Genomic DNA, 16,818 nt, shown 5'->3' with positions numbered 1-16,818 from the left:
CATGACTACTGTGCAGTACAGCTGGTTAACTGCCAACTTAACCTTAATATGTCAGTCAAATTGATTGATTGACTGAATTTATATATTGCCCTATACTCACGAGGTCTCAGGGGATTCAAAGAATAAAATCAAAATATAAAACCACAAAATACATAATCAGAATAAAAACAACCCAATAACCCCACCCCCCAAAAACCCACATTTTAAAAGGGCATAGGATGTCAATCAAATCAACCAAAGGCCTGGTTAAAAAGGAACGTTTTTGCCTGGCGATTAAAGTTATATAATGAAGGTGCTAGGTGAACTTCCCTGGGGAGAGCATTCCACAGCCACTGCAGAGAAGGCCCGTTCTCATGTTGCCACCCTGCAGACCTCATACTTACCATGTCTACTATAATAAAAATAACAATATTTAGCATTCCTTCCAGTAGCACCTTAAAGACCAACTAAGTTAGTTCTTGGTATGAGCTTTCGTGTGCATGCACACTTCTTCAGATTGGTATCTGAAGAAGTGTGCATGCACACGAAAGCTCATACCAAGAACTAACTTAGTTGGTCTTTAAGGTGCTACTGGAAGGAATTTTTTTTTGTTTTGACTATGGCAGACCAACACGGCTACCTATCTGTAACTGAAATATTTAGCATGTCAGTACCAATTGAGATTAGCTCAGAAATTCTTGACACAGACAAGCATTACTTCCCATACTGGTAAAGCGGGTGTCCCCACATGCTCCTTCTAAATGCTGGCAACAGAGAGTGTTTTTCAGGCTCTCAGCAGGCTAGGAGTGGAGCTTAGGCTTAAACCTGTGTAGGGCAGGGCAGTGGCTCAGTAGTACATCACATGATTCACATGTAAACAATTCCAGGTTCCGTTCCTTGTATCTTCAAATAAGGCTAGAACCTGGAAAAGACTGAAATTGATTGCCATTTAGTGTTGACCAAGAATGGGGGAATTTCAGACTAAGGGTCCATCTCTGCCTGGCCCCTCTGGGCCATGCCCCTTCATCCAGTCACATCCTCACTGGTCCTGCTCCACACCCTCCTCAAGTGCTTCAGCCTGGCTGGAATCTGTTCTTGAGCTGATAAGACGTCTTAGATAGAGAGGCTGTGTGTGTAGGGATCTCTGGCTTTTGCATGTCTGAAAAGTAGCCGACAGTACAAACCTAAGTGGCAAATCTGCTCCTCTTGTCCACATTTGCTTCTTGCCCCATTTGCTTTTGCTTCCAGCTGCTGCTGGATTGCCTTGTAGAGAATGTGGTTCTTCGTCTGGAAAAGGATTCCTTACCTTTGGGGAAGACCATATTGAGCTTAAGGGAGCGATGGGCTGCCACAGAATAACACATCTTCCTAATTTCAAACTGTGGAATGAACTGCATCTTCTGAGCCCAATTCTTTCTCAAGAAAGGGCCCTTTCACATTCTGAGGGGGGGACTGCAATGTAAAGGATGGCTGGTTATTTGCAGAGGATGTGCTTCCACCAAGTCAATTCTTCATCCATTAATATTTTTTCACGAGGTTCCACTTGTTATTTCTATTACAGATGGAGGAAAGAACTGAAATTAAAATGTAATGGCTTGGTTAAAGTCATCTAAGGAATTTGTGGCCCGAAACAGGTTTTGAACTGGACCCCTTCACCGCTGACATCCTCAGTCACTATACTACAGTGCTGTTTGAAGTCCTTGGTACAGATCAGGCTGTATTGGTTCAACACCAACCATGTATCTTTAAAGGAGATAGTCCCTGCTCTCATATAGTGTAAAGGCTATTCAGAAGCAAGTCCCACTGTGTTTAATGGGGCTCACTCCCAGGTAATTATACATAGGACTGCAACCTAGGAGCTTGCAATCCAAGCACTTCACTAAAAGATATCTCACAATCCTGCATAATTACCGTAGGAGCATGAGATTTGGCATTGGTTGTAGAACTCAGTCACAGAGAAACTCAGGTTTTCTTTCCTTGTCTTTCATCATTCATTCAAAGTGTGTTTCCAACCCTCTGGGCTGGGAAGATCGGCATGAAAGTTTGTGAGTGATGCCTGACAAAATCTCAGCAGCTGGGGCAGGACTGGGGAACTGATTTTACTTCCTTGTTCTGCCAAAAGGCTAACAAAATTACTGTGCAATCCTGTGTATAACTTCTCAGAAGTAAATCCTATTGAGTTCAATGAGACTTATGTTCAGATAAGTTTGCATATGACTGCAGCTTGGGCTGTAATACTATTAAACACTTATCTGGGAATAAGCCCCATTGAAATCAATGGGATTTGCATTTTCTGAACAGGCACACACAGGAGAGCACTGTTAGTTATCTAAATATAGGAAGCCCATGCAAATATTCATAGTTTGCATAAGTTGTACAGGTTACAGAATTTAGGTGTCTGAATACAAAATTTGAATCAAGTTTGCACAGAATTATTTTAAGGCCACTCTGGATGCCCTGCTTGTTGAGCATTCATCCTGACTTGCTTGCACAAAGCTTACATGGAGGTTATATTATACAGTATCCGGTCTTTACTGAGCATTTGTTCAGATTTGCTTGCAAAGGCATTATACTACAGTGAGGATTCATCCTGCATTCACTCTGATATGCCTGCAGAGTGCTTAAACGTCTTCTCATCAGACATTTGTTCATCCCACACATTTCAATGCATTTCCCCATCACTTTACAAACTGCAAGAAGCCAGATTATTTTTTAAAGAAAATTTGATGCATTAGGGTGACAGAATTCTTTAGTCCACTTTAACTACATAAACCTAAAGTTCTGGTATGTGCTTGAATCCCTCTTGGAAAATAGTAATAGTCCATAGGAATCCTTATTCTGTTTTGATTTAAACACCCACACCCACCCACAAAATACAAACACACGCCTCTGCTGAAGGATATACTTTTACAGTCCTGCAGCATTTATCCATAATGTTTCACAGATGGGACACATGCTTTTCGCTCTGAAACCAAGCAGAGTGTTTTCAGAACTGTCCCTTAGGAATCTAACAAAAATAATAAGGTCAAAGTGAATTGACCCTTAACAAATAAATCAAATTCTTTTTGACTTTCATGCATTTAATTTTTATAGCACATGATAAATGTTTAAATCATTTCACATGGGCATCTGCGGGTAGAGGTCAGTGTCTGCACACATGCTTAGATAAACCATAATCCCTAGATTCCCAGCTTTCACTAAAAAAAAGAAAAAGAAAAGGAGGTCTCTAGCACTTGAGGAACCCAATATACGAGACAAAATGTGCATGCACTACTCTCATTAGTCTTGGAATACACCAGTCTGCTTAACGCTTTCAGTCTTTTAACCAATTAATTAAGTCAGAGCAGTGATTGACATTTAAGAAAGCAGATCTAGTCAATTAAACAAGACGGATGCTAGAGTGAAACACCTGTAGACGACATTGTCTTTATTTGTTTTTAAGATTTTTATGATGATCTTTCTAGGTGCAGAAGTAATTGCTGCCCCATAAAAAAGCAGTCCTGGAATCCAGGATTTTAGTGTCGCTGTGATTGGGGAATAGTATGTAACCTCCGCCGCCTCCCCAAAAGAGGAAGCAGCAAAGACAATAGTCCATGATTTTTCCCATTCAAGGTCTTTCCATACCCAAATGTTTATTCTTTACTGTAAACATTTTAAAACTTACTATACTAATATCAATGCAGATAAAATCTATCACTATTATACCCATATTGTAGAGGGCAGGAGTATGGCTAAGAAAGCTTGGGTCATTCCTGTGAGATAACCAGCCTCATATAACCAACATGCTTAAGTCTTATTAATGCATGAAGGGGTTAATACCATAGAGTAAGCTGTGCTGCCAGGCTTAGCTATGTCCACTTCCCCTCACCTTGGGAGGAGTTAGGTAATCAAGGCTTTATTTTCCCAGAGTCTGAGAAGCTTAGCATGGAACAAGGTTTGAGCTGGTTGCTCCAGCTCAGTCACATGGCTCTCACAAGCCACTCTTCAGTTCCTATACCAATGGTTTAGGAACTTTCATCACTTTGTAATTAAGCTAAGTTTTACTGCATATGCAACTTTTCTGAAGCATATGAATTTAGAGAGTTTGTAAGTTTTTAACTTACCAAAAGTTTGGTCTTTTCCTATGCTGGCAAAAGAGGGATTTTTTTTTGAAAGAAAGATTTTAAGGGAGTAGTTTTGAACTCACTTGGAGAATCCTGAGAGAACAGGATTAAACGCAGGCTACCTTATGAGTTCATGGCCAAGGCAAGAGCTGAATTAAGGACTTACTATCTTAGAAATCAGTCACAATGGTACAACAGCTTCCCAAAGAGCTGTAAATTTCTGCTGATCAATGCCAAGGGTGGTGTTTCTTCACAAGCATATGCATGTATGTCATACCACTTTGCTCTCATTCCAGTCCAGCCTTGTCCTAGCCATTTATTGTGAGCATTTAGGTTGCCATACACAACTTCTCCAGGGCAATTGGAAAATGACATCAACACATAGCTATTTTAGCTAGTCATGTTTGACAAAGAGGAAGATGATGAATAGGATAGAGGAATATCAACGTATTCTAGAGGAAGGAGAAATGTCCCAAGTCTGGCTCTTGGTTGATCTATTGGCGTTGACTGCAAAAAGGATTCAAATAAATAAGTACATCTCACATTGTCTGGTTATGGTAACACACACTGATAGTGTGAGTCAACTCATTTAAAGGGCTATAAGCACACACACCACAAACATGGTTGCTAGGACAGACCAGCAGGTCTGAACTTTCATTAGAAGACAAATCATTGGAGCAAGAGTTACTTTTAGTTCTAATTACCAGCCATTTATATACTTTATATAAACCATTCCCGTCAGAATTCCACCTGTTTTTCTAAATCCAAATTTAAGACTTTCAGATTGATAAACCTAATGAAGGATCATTTTCAAAATCCAGCCGTGAAGCTCACTGAGTGATGTTGGGCCAGTCACCTATCTCTCAGTCTAACCTACCTCACAGGGCTGCTGTGGGGACAAAATGGGGAGGAAGAGAACCATGAACATCACCTTGGAGCATGAACTCCTTGGAGCAAAGGTAAATGGAATATAAATATAAATGTAATAATAAATAAATAATCAAAGCTCAATAGATTGTTATTTCAAGGCCATTACCCTGGTATAAAAACAACTTCATGATGAACACAAACTCCTTCCAGAGTATTTCAACCACAGATCAACATGCTTCTCTACAGAACTGTGAATGCCACACAACAGGAGTAACAACCACTACCATTGTGAAAATGTTTGTTGACTTGCTCAGGTTTGCTGTCCTCATCTGACTTGTTCAAGTGGCCCTGCTCTGAGCATGTGCAGGGTCTATGACAAATTATAATTTGATTTTCTGATTGGGTCCTAGCATCACCATGACTCTATCAGATTCCCCAGCAGCCCCTCTGTGGGTTCTCCGTGGGACAGATCCCTAACACTTAACACTATTTTCACCAGTGAAGTTAAAAGCATATCCCCCATTAATCTAGATGTGTGTGCACGTGTCATCTCCCCCCTGAGCTACGTCTACAAGTGTCAAAATGTACAGAGTGAAAAAGCTGAATTAATGCTCCATGTAATGTGTGAAAATGCTCTCAGCCTCTCCAGCCTTTTCTTTTCACATATCCACTTGGTGTGTGATATGTTACCTGTGGCTACTTTACCAAGAAAACTTTTAGCAACTCTTTACAGATTGCTTCAAAGCAGCTCAAAAGCTGATCTGCTGCAGATATCAAAATTGATCATTTTGTCATATATATATTATAGGAAAAGCAAAGTGCTTCCTTTTATAATCACCTTGCAATATGATACAAGGACTTTGCCATGGCAACCCAGCTCATGAAACAGAATAATGTTGATCATAAGGTATAGGTTGCTATGGTGAGTAAAACTGAGACTGGAGCTTTGCATCATCTAGCAAGCTAGGTTTGTGTCAATAAGAGCCCTTGCCAGGATGCACCAGAGATAGGGGTCAAGCTAAAAGGCTAGTTACCAACAAGAGACAAGGATGGGTAAAGTGCAGAGCTTTTAGCACACATCTCCGCAGCCAGCAATTAATAATTTCCCCAACTTCTGGAAAGAATTTAGGCTTAATCAGAAGTTAGGGGAAAAAATTATTCATGAGCAGGTGTGATGTGGCACGGGAAAATCCTGTGTGATGTTCTGTTTGTGAACGTAGAATCTACTCCCTGTGATGAAACAACAGCAACTCATTGCAGTGCAGGCTGGGTGCAGGGTGCAATGCAGAACTGTGTAACTTGGATTTGTGTTGAAAGCTATACACAGTCCTGGGCAAACACTGTTTGTAGGCAGGAACAAGTTAACTTAAGCCTACTTCACATTATGCAACACATCTGAACCCTCTAAAATGTTTCCCACCAATCACAAATGTTGTTATAATGCTTATCCTGTATATATATATATGACTTCTGCATAGAAAAGTAACAGATCCTCTGCATCTCTTGCATTTAATGGCCTTCAACTCCGCTGCCTATGCTCCCCATCCCTGTCTATGTTCACTTTTCTTGCCAAATCCCCCTTCCCCACAACAAACCCCCTTCCCTTTGTCTGGGGGAGATCTCCCACTTTTGTTGCACTGTAGCACAAAAATGCCCTTATTTATTTATTTATTTATTGCATTTATATCCCACCTTTTTCTCCAAGGAGCTCAAAGTAGCATATACCGTATTTTTCGCCCTATAGGACGCACCGGCCCATAGGACGCACCTAGTTTTCAGGGGGGGGGGGAAATCAAGGAAAAAAATATGATTTCCCCCCGCAGCCTGTGCGCTACTCCAAGACCTTCTTCCTGCTTTTGCGGGAGGTGGCAGAATTCCCCCACCTCCCGCAAAAGCCCACAGGAGCAGCGCGTGACTCCTGCGGGCTTTTCGACCAGGAGGGAGAAGGGACTGAAACGGCGAGTCAGTCCCTTCTCCCTCCTTGGGGAAAAGCCCCCAAGAGCGGCACGCTATTTAAAGGCTGTGCGGCTCCTACGGGCTTTTCTAGGAGGTGGGGGAATTCCCCCACCTCCTAGAAAAGCCAGCAGAAGCTACACAGCCGCTTTAAAGAGCGCCCGGCTTTGCCTGCTTTTGTGGGAGGTGGGGGAATTCCCCCATCTCCCGCAAAAGCCCACAGGAGGGAGAAGGGACGGACTCCGCCAGTCTGTCCCTTCTCCCTCCTTGGGGAAAAGCCCCCAAGAGCTGCGCGCTCTTTAAAGGCTGCGCGGCTCTTGCCGGCTTTTCTGCGAGGTGGGGGAATTCCCCCACCTCCCGCAAAAGCCAGCAAAGCCTCGCAGCCCCTTTAAAGAGCGCCCGGCTTTTGCCTGCTTTTGCGGGAGGTGGGGGAATTCCCCCATCTCCCGCAAAAGCCCACAGGAGGGAGAAGGGACGGACTCCGCCAGTCCGTCCCTTCTCCCTCCTTGGGGAAAAGCCTGCTTTCTACCACCGCCAGCCTCCAAGCCGGGTTGGAGAGTAGCAGGAAGGCTTCGCGCGCCTTCCCACTGCCCCCCATCCCCTGGGGCTGGCGATGGGGGAAGCGCTGCTTTCCCCCACCGCCAGCTTCAAAGAGCAGACTCTCCTCGCTTCAGCAGAAGCAACGCGAAGCCTCTGGAGCGCAGGCTTCGGAGGCTTCGCGTTGCTATCGCTGAAGCCAAGGAGCCTGCATTCGCCCCATAAGACGCACACACATTTCCCCTTCATTTTTGGAGCTGGAAAAGTGTGTCTTATAGGGCGAAAAATACGGTACTCTTCTCATGCAAGCCCCACAACAACACTTTGAGGTTGGTTAAGCTGAGAGACAGCAACTGGCCTAAGGTCATGCAATGAGCTTCATGTCTGAATGTAAAGCAGGGCAGTGGAGTATGTGACCTGAGGAAAAAGGTTTGAGGGCCAGAGAGAGGCCCAAAGGGCCACATTCAGCCATCAGGCTTGAGGTTCCCCAACCCTGCCCTATCTCCCATCCAGACCATGATGACAGAGGCTCCTTCCTGTGAGTAAGGAAGAGATCAGCAATAGGTAATGCATCACAGCAGCCATTACACTCTAAACCATGTTTTTTGAATTTCTCCTGATCAGCAAAACTCCTTGACACGAAAAGGAACTTTGTCAATTCAGGTAATGATTGGATTGCTGCCCCTTATAAAACGTATGACTAAGATGTTCATCTGATGCTGAGGCACTAACACTGAGTAATTTCCCAGCACTCATTAGTAACACTTTTTTTATTTAAGAAAAGAAAGTATTAGCTATAGTTTCCCCGCAGTAAGCTCTTTAATCATCACAGCTTACTGGCAGAGGGATTTGTGGAGTAGCTTATATGATCACAAAGAGAATTAAATGCATCACGCTTGCTCTGTATCCCGCTAAATGATATATTATAGAAGGAGACTGAGGCTGCTGGATTCCCATAAAGTAAGACATATATATATGAATTTCAGACTTGGTATCCATGTAATATTAGGAAGGATTTTACAATGGTGTTATGTGAGTCCCACTCTGCATCTATTAACCTAACATTGCACTCATTCCACAGAACACATGACAAAGCATTTAACCTTTCACCCTCAGCAATGTTGTGTGTTTCAGGCTATCTAGAGATATGTAATAAAGGTGCCAGGCAAGCATACATGGGGACAGTGGGGAGCCACCACAGAAAAGGCCCATTCTTGTGTTGCTGCCCTCTGGACCTCTCACAGAGGAGACACAAAGGGCCTCAGATGATGGTTGCAGGGTCTGGGTTGGTTAATCATGCTATATATACACACACAAACACACTCTTATTTTCAAGTCACTATCTTCTTTCACTATCTTATTGTTTTCAGAAATTCAGAATCGGCTCTTTAGCTTTCTCAGGCCATGCCTATCTTATTCAGTCATCTGAGCGTGACATAATTTGTCCTCTATTGCAGCTCCAGAGGGAATTTGCTTTATCATCGTACAGCTTTACTGTCTACAGATCTTACAGGCTTCTGCATTCCCTTGGAAAACACCTCCCTGTGGTATTACACAGTGGCAATAATTCAGAGTCTAAATGACTCTTCTGGGATGCTGTGCTAGCAAGTTACAGCTGTTTCTTTAATAGGCTGCAGAGAAAAAGAGCAGGAAAAAGAAAGCATATCTTAATGCTTGTGTTTGTGAGCACTCTGAAAGAGTTGTTCCAACATAAAGTGTGATTTTACTCAGAGATTTCTTCTCCTTTAAGGCTGTGGATAGGGGTTTCACGGTCAATTTCTGTATTACATTTTTGTACATGCAGGCACCCATTTATGTATGTGTGAACAACCACACATACCCTAGCTTGCTTCAATGCATGCTGGGGAATGGATGTTGCATAGAGAATGGCTTCCCAGTAGGTATATGTGGAGAGAAAATAATAGTACAACCTTCCAGGCTGTAAATTTAGGCTTGTGCATTTGATCTAAAGTGTAAGTACTGCCTTACACGCACGACCACACATTTGGAGCACGTGTACCAGGATAGCAACTGCTATTGAGGAAAAAGGCACTCCTACAAGCGGAAGCGAAAGGAAAGTCCAATGCTGTAAAGAAAAATATTGCATAGGAACCTGGAATGTAAGAACCATGAACATGGGTAAGTTGGAGGTGGTCAAAAATGAGATGGCAAGAATAAATATTGACATCCTGGGCATCAGTGAACTAAAATGGACGGGAATGGGTGAATTCAGTTCGGATGACCATCATATCTACTACTGTGGGCAAGAAACCCGTAAAAGAAATGGAGTGGCCCTCATAGTCAACAAAAGAGTGGCAAAAGCTGTACTGGGATGCAATCTCAAAAATGATAGAATGATCTCGATACGAATCCAAGGCAGACCTTTTAACATCACAGTAATCCAAGTTTATGCACCAACTACTGGTGCTGAAGAAACTGAAATTGACCAATTCTATGAAGACTTACAACACCTTATAGAAGTGACACCAAAGAAGGATGTTCTTCTCATTATAGGGGATTGGAATGCTAAAGTAGGGAGTCAAGAGATAAAAGGAACAACTGGCAAGTTTGGCCTTGGAGATCAAAACGAAGCAGGGCAAAGGCTAATAAGAGTTCTGTCAAGAGAACAAGCTGGTCATCACAAACACGCTTTTCCAACAACACAAGAGACGACTCTACACATGGACATCACCAGATGGGCAGCATCGAAATCAGATTGATTATATTCTCTGCAGCCAAAGATGGAGAAGCTCTATACAGTCAGCAAAAACAAGACCTGGAGCTGACTGTGGCTCAGATCATCAGCTTCTTATAGCAAAATTCAAGCTTAAACTGAAGAAAGTAGGAAAAACCACTGGGCCGGTAAGATACAATCTAAGTCAAATCCCTTATGAATACACAGTGGAAGTGAGGAGCAGGTTTAAGGATTTAGATTTGGTGGACAGAGTGCCTGAAGAACTATGGATGGAGGCTCGTAACATTATACAGGAGGCAGCAACGAAAACCATCCCAATGAAAAGGAAATGCAAGAAAGCAAAGTGGCTGTCCAATGAGGCCTTACAAATAGCGGGGGAGAGAAGGCAAGCAAAATGCAAGGGAGATCGTGAAACATACAGGAAATTGAATGCAGATTTCCAAAGAATAGCAAGGAGAGACAAGAAGACCTTCTTAAACAAGCAATGCAAAGAAATAGAGGGAAGCAATAGAATGGGAAGAACCAGAGATCTGTTCAAGAAAATTGGAGATATGAAAGGAACATTTCGTACAAAGATTTCCATAATAAAGGACAAAAGTGGAAAGGACCTAACAGAAGCAGAAGACATCAAGAAGAGGTGGCAAGAATACACAGAGGAATTATACCAGAAAGAAACGGATGTCTCATATACCCCAGGTAGTGTGGTTGCTGACCTTGAGCCAGACATCCTGGAGAGTGAAGTCAAATGGGCCTTAGAAAGCACTGCAAATAACAAGGCCAGTGGAAGTGATGGTATTCCAGCTGAACTATTTAAAATTTTAAAAGATGATGCTGTTAAGGTGCTACACTCAATATGCCAGCAAGTTTGGAAAACTCAGCAGTGGCCAGAAGATTGGAGAAGATCAGTCTACATCCCAATCCCAAAGAAGGGCAGTGCCAAAGAATGCTCCAACTATCGCACAATTGCACTAATTTCTCACGATAGCAAGGTTATGCTTAAAATTCTACAAGGAAGGCTCAAGCAGTATGTGGACCGAGAACTCCCAGAAGTGCAAGCTGGATTTAGAAGAGGCAGAGGAACCAGAGACCAAATTGCAAACATGCGCTGGATTATGGAGAAAGCTAGAGAGTTCCAGAAAGACATTTACTTCTGCTTCATTGACTATGCAAAAGCCTTTGACTGTGTCGACCATGGCAAACTATGGCAAGTTCTTAAAGAAATGGGAGTGCCTGATCACCTCATCTGTCTCCTGAGAAATCTCTATGTGGGACAAGAAGCTACAGTTAGAACTGGATATGGAACAACTGACTGGTTCAAAATTGGGAAAGGAGTACGACAAGGCTGCATTTTGTCTCCCTGCTTATTTAACTTATATGCAGAATTCATCATGCGAAAGGCTGGGCTGGATGAATCCCTAGCCGGAATTAAGATTGCCGGAAGAAATATCAACAACCTCAGATATGCAGATGACACAACCTTGATGGCAGAAAGTGAGGAGGAATTAAAGAACCTTTTATTGAGGGTGAAAGAGGAGAGTGCAAAATATGGTCTGAACCTCAACATCAAAAAAACGAAGATCATGGCTACTGGTCCCATCACCTCCTGGCAAATAGAAGGGGAAGAAATGGAGGCAGTGAGAGATTTTACTTTCTTGGGCTCCATGATCACTGCCGATGGTGACAGCAGCCACGAAATTAAAAGACGCCTGCTTCTTGGGAGAAGGGCAATGACAGGCCTAGACAGCATCTTGAGAAGTAGAGACATCACCTTGCCAACAAAGGTCCGTATCGTTAAAGCTATGGTTTTCCCAGTAGTGATGTATGGAAGTGAGAGCTGGACCATAAAGAAGGCTGATCGCCGAAGAATTGATGCTTTTGAATTATGGTGCTGGAGGAGACTCTTGAGAGTCCCATGGACTGCAAGAAGATCAAACCTCTCCATTCTGAAGGAAATCAGCCCTGAGTGCTCACTGGAAGGACAGATTGTGAAGCTGAGGCTCCAGTACTTTGGCCACCTCATGAGAAGAGAAGACTCCCTGGAGAAGACCCTGATGTTGGGAAAGATGGAGGGCACAAGGAGAAGGGGACGACAGAGGACGAGATGGTTGGATAGTGTTTTCGAGGTTACCAGCATGAGTCTGACCAAGCTGCGGGGGGCAGTGGAGGACAGGAGTGCCTGGCGTTCTCTGGTCCATGGGGTCACGAAGAGTCGGACACGACTAAACGACTAAACAACAACAACAAGCCTGTGGGGATTTTCCCTTACCGCGTTTTACGGACTCTCATATTAGACCATTAATTTCCTTCAAGCAACGTACAGCTCCCTCTTCCCAGCACCCAAACTGCCCACCTAATCGTCTCAATCAAGCGGTTTCCATACAGAAGATTCTTGATCAGCTTTTCGTAGCCCGCAGGAAAGATCTTCCTGGAGAAAAAGGACAAATACAGAACACCTCCGATTTAAAGCTTGCAACTCGACCGCACACTTATCCGGACCAGGACTATCCCGGTTGCACCAGCGCAACTTTCTTCCGAGGGAACACGCTTCAGACGTGACCTACCCATAGCCAACCTCCTCCACGCAACACCTTCGGGGCGGGCGGAAGCCCCCAAACCTTCTCCGCAGCTCCTCCTCCCCTCACGCGCAAAGCGGCGCCCTCGCCACCAATCCGGCCCCGAGGCGGTGACTGGCTCCGGGGCCCGCCGTGCTCATGACTATGTAACACGCGTATTCAAATCGAGCCGTTGCCGGGGCAACCCGAGGCCCTGTTACTCACGCGAATCCCTGAAAGTACCTGAGGAGGCAGCGCGGGCCCGGGAACGGAGGGAACCCAGGGCTCTCTGCTTCTTTGGGGCTTTTTTGGGCGGGAGCAGCCCCTTCTCTCTCTTTGCTCCTCTTACTCTGGGGGTAAGGGAAAGGGGAGGGGCGCCACCTTTTTTGCAGCCCGAGGAGACAAGAAGCCGGTAGGCGAGAGACTCCACCCAGGTGGGTGAGAGGCGGGAAGGGACAGGAAGAAGGTGCCGCCGCCCCCTGCACTGTTTTAACAACTCTTGGTTTCAATATTACCTGGAAGCTTTGCCCCTAAGACTTGATAAGGGACATGTACTCTGCATATTCGCGGCGAGCATCCTTACTGGGGCCGAGTAGTCCTGCTTATTTGTGGGGGGGTCCTCTGCTAGCATGATTGTTGGGGAGCAACCGCATTGAACACAGCGGGGTTTCCTTCTGAGTAAACATGCAAGGGATAACACTGCATGGCTAGAATCCTTTGATCGCTTGCCTAGGATGTTTAGATCGAATCATAGAGTTGGAAGGGCCCATGAGGGTCATCTAGTCCAGCCCCCTGCAATACAGGAATCTCTTTGCCCAACGTGGGGCTCAAACCCCTAACCCTGAGATTAAGAGTCTCATGCTCTACTGACCGAGCTATCCAGGTGGGAATGTCATTTCTTGTAACTTGAATCCATTGCTTTGGGAGAAAATGGCTTAGTTCACTGGTTTAATTCCAAGTGGATTCAGGTGGAATCTTAAGTGTGCATACTTTTTGGTAAGGATGTTGCAAATGGTAAGGCTTGCTTCCAAATAAGCAAGTTATTGTTTACTTCTTGTTAGTGATGGAGTTGATATATGCTTGCAGTTCGTATAGCTACATCAAGAAGAACTTTCTGACAGCAAGATCTGTTTGACAGTGGAATAGACTCCCACAAGAGGTGGTGGACTCTCACCTTCCTTTTAAAGCAGAGGTTGGATACCATTTGTCATGTATGACCTAGTTGAGATTCCTGCATTGCAAGGGGTTGGACTAGATGACCCTCGGAGTCACTTCCAACTCTACAATTCCATGATTCTATGGCTCAAGCAAGCAAGCCATGCTGTAAAAGTAAGGCAAGCACAAACATCCTTCCTTGGGGTCACTAAGACAGTCCTTTTTGACTTCAGATTTGGCATCAGTTAGCCTGAGTGATCAAAAACCTATAGGTTTACTTTTGGGAAATTGTATTAGATGCCAGCGGCTAAATATGTTTTGAATAACTTAATAATATTTGGTGTGTGTTTCTGATGTACGGTACCTTCAGAGCTGTCTGTCCCTTTGTACACAGAATCATCTGTCTTTTAGCATTTGCCTCTTTTATTTATTGCAGGAAAAACTTATCAGGAAGATAAACAGTAATAAATAATAAACCAGTGGATTTGCTTAGAGAAGATTGAATGGATGACAAATAAATGGAAATAGAATAATAATTCAAAAGCATCAAAAATGTTAGACAACGGATAAAGACAGACAGAAACCATAGCACTTGTGATAGAAAAAACAGCTTTGTGTTTGAAGCCCAAAGCATATTTGACATAAATACTTGCCATCATATTGGTGACATTGCCATTATGAACAGCAAGAAGAAATAACTGGAGGTAAATGCAATTCAGGAAATTCTGGACAAATGCATTACTGATGAGGCAACTGCCTTCATATTATTTGTACAAACTATTCCTCATACCATTTTATTTCTTGTTTCTAAAATGCAACAGAAAAAGTTGCAAAATGCATAATGGCATTTAAACATACATGTTTTGCAGACTGACTTGGCCTTAGATTCTAATGTACATTACCTGAAGTTTGCAAAAGGAAATTTCCTGTCCCTACTGTGGCACTGCCCCTCTGCAACTAACTGTGCCCCTTGAAAAGCCTCACTGATGGGCTAGGAGACATCTTCAAGCAACATAGAATGGGATGTGGCAGCCTCCAGAGGGATGGGGTGGGTCCTAAAACAAACATATCAGATGTCAAAGGCCAGGGTAAAGAGGTGCCTCTTCAGCATGCAACAAAAGCCATACAATTTAGGTGCCAAGCATGATAATAATGTATGTGAAGTACTTTTCATGTACTAAAGCAATATGTAAAATACTTTGCTGCTTCCTCTGCAAATTTTAAAGTTGGGTTTGGATTTTCTGATCTAGTTGACTGAGCTACACTGCCAAAAACAAACCCTAACAGCCCGCTTTTGTGAATGTTTATTAAAAGTGTCTATTAAGGGGCTTATTCCCAGGTACATAGGATGTACATAGGATTACAGCCTAAACTAGGGAGGGGAACCCTCTGGAGAGAGTTTCAATTAGTCTTTCTCTCCCTCCACTTTCTCCCACCTTCTGTTCTCTCTCACCCTGGCACTCCTCCTCACTGCTCCTAAAACAGATGGGCAACCTTTTTTCTGTCAAGGGCCACATTCCCTTGGACTGCTAATCTCCTGGGAGTGGGCAGAGCCAGAATTACTGGTGCTTATGATGGACATTAATTCAGAATAAAGACTACTCTGTTTCAATTTTCACTGGCTACCTCAAAATAAAAAATCCTAATCCCTTACAGGTCTACTCAGAAGTAAGCCCCACTGTGTTTGATGGGATTATTCTTAAATGCAGAGGATTGATTTATTTATTTAGTACAACAGACCAATATAGCTAATGTTCTGTAAAGCAAGTGAAAAAATTCCTTTGTGATTCTGGTGTGTGCGCGAGTGTATTCAGAAGCATAGTAATTTGATATTTGATAGTGAGGTGGGGAAAACTTCTTTTCTGGACACCAAACAACTATGAAAAGTTTTTTTTAAAAAATAAAAAACTCATCAATTATCTATAAAAAACCCTATCCAGTGTTCTGAAATGACGTAATAGAAGGTGGGGCACTTAAAAGTCAGGAAAAACAAGGAGGAAAGGAATGGAGAGGAAAGACCTCTGATGTGATGGAAGAATGAGGCAGTTTAAGGAAGCATTGGGGCTTCATAAAATGTGGCCTGCAGGTTGCCCACCTTGATCTTAAAGATGGGAGTAAGCCAGGAAGGACATCTGCCATCAGCAAATATATATTCAGTAATGGGCCAGCTTGTGAAACAGTTCATTATGATATTCATAATGTAAAAGCCCTCCCTACCTTTGTTTTCCCTTACCTTTTAGAATTGTATTCAAATAACAGTTTCTGACATTGCAGGATTAGATTGTATAGAATGCAGCCTGATACATAAATGTGGGCAAAAATAGTTTTTAACATTAGGGACTGATTGGTGTAATAGCAGTTTCCTGGTGACATCATAGTAAATCTTAGCTATGAAAAGATTTTTTTCCCAGAAGAGGCTACAGGGCACTTTTTGCTAAATTACACTTAAAATGGCATTCACAGCTTCCTGAGGAGCCAAACCCTATATACAGTCTATAGCTTGCATAGATTTTCTTACTTTTTATTTAGTAGTGCTTAAACAACTGCTATTGCCTGGGAGTGTGGACTGTAGCAAAAGTCTATTGATTAATTTAGACACTGTACCAAGATTTTCATCAAAGTTATATTTTGGAGCTGAAATGTAGAAAGGATAAGTTTGATTGTTAATAGAAATATGTGTCAGAATGGGTGTTATATTGTCAAATGGACAAATTATGTATTTAAATGTGCATCAAACTTCAGGAAGGGAAGAGGAAGGGGAAAAGTTATTGAAATATATTGTTCTATTACATTGGAAATCAATGCTTTTTTTTTTTTTTTACAAAAAGCTTCAGGTCTAAGAGCATTTAGAGCAATAATTTCTTGAATGTCCAAATTTGGCAGTTGCCATGATACTCTGAGGTGCAGAGGTGGTGGTGGTGGTAATTGGATTGATAGTTAAACTGATACAATTATAAATTGCTTTTTTCCACAG

The 16,818-nt window shown here is 43.0% G+C and overlaps 1 protein-coding gene across 1 annotated transcript in view; it reads right to left on the bottom strand.

Moving 5' to 3' along the window:
• Positions 1-12,767, bottom strand: part of HRAS (HRas proto-oncogene, GTPase) — a 67,511-nt gene extending 54,744 nt beyond the window's left edge. Inside the window, exon 1 of the mRNA XM_079971171.1 lies at positions 12,699-12,767. The gene's annotated coding sequence lies outside the window, so the exon portion shown is untranslated. The remainder of the gene's footprint in view (positions 1-12,698) is intronic.
• Between the last annotated feature and the right edge of the window lie 4,051 nt (positions 12,768-16,818).

The sequence above is a fragment of the Podarcis cretensis genome (assembly GCF_951804945.1).
Source record: "Podarcis cretensis genome assembly, chromosome: 1".
Classification (NCBI taxonomy): domain Eukaryota; kingdom Metazoa; phylum Chordata; class Lepidosauria; order Squamata; family Lacertidae; genus Podarcis; species Podarcis cretensis.
The sequence above is the reverse complement of the archived record's forward strand: the minus strand, read 5'-3'. Positions and strand labels throughout refer to the sequence as shown.